Here is an 846-nt window from a genome sequence, read left to right as displayed (position 1 = left end):
CCGGAGACGAAGATTCAGCAGAAAGCTGGATTAGTCATCACGTTTAGCATAAAAATGCAGCGCAGCCGTGTTACACGCACATGGCGGCGGCGGCGTCCACCCCGCGACGTATGGATAAAACATGAAGCCAGAAAGGGGAAAACACGCGGCGCTACATGAAAGCAATCCCCCTGTGAATAGCGAGCGACTTTGCTCTCCTTCCGCCTACTCGCACAACCAGAAGCGCCGCGAATAAAGCGATTTTCTGCTCGCGGATCAGAGCACAAGCGCGGCCTGGGGATGACGGGTGGGAGCAAGCGGGCGTAGCGTGTAAACACAACAAGCTGCCCTGCGGCGCTCCCGGAGCCGGCGCCTCGTTACCAATCGCCCAACCCGTGCAAGACCCCAAAACACAGAAGAGAACCTGTCACCTGACAACCCTCGTCTACAGGAGCCGCTTTATACCCCGCACCAATAACACCGCTCATCAGAAAGCGTCGTCCGTGGACCGATAGGCCGCGTCTTCTGAAGCACCGCCCACAAAATGGCTACCATGGGCAGTGCGCCAGCAACAGGGACATAAAGGGATAAATAAAACTTTCTTACCTTGGCACTGGAATCCTTGTTTCCCGAAACCCCTGAAACGAGAAGAAATTGGAGGCTTGTTATTCCTGGAGAGACGGCGAATCAACAAACACTGCGACACACACACAAACACTGCGACACACACACAAACACTGCGACACACACACAAACACTGCGACACACACACTGCGACACAAACACTGCGACACACAAACACCGCGACACAAACACCGCGACACAAACACCGCGACACAAACACCGCGACACAAACACCGCGACACA

The 846-nt window shown here is 55.0% G+C and overlaps 1 pseudogene; it reads right to left on the bottom strand.

Annotated features, from left to right (window-relative positions):
- Nucleotides 1–846, bottom strand: part of LOC108801656 — a 148,440-nt pseudogene that overhangs the window by 142,681 nt on the left and 4,913 nt on the right.

Source organism: Nanorana parkeri, unplaced genomic scaffold (genome assembly GCF_000935625.1).
Source record: "Nanorana parkeri isolate BGI_ZX_2015 unplaced genomic scaffold, ASM93562v1 scaffold2423, whole genome shotgun sequence".
NCBI lineage: Eukaryota > Metazoa > Chordata > Amphibia > Anura > Dicroglossidae > Nanorana > Nanorana parkeri.
This window is presented reverse-complemented; position numbering and strand designations above follow the sequence as displayed.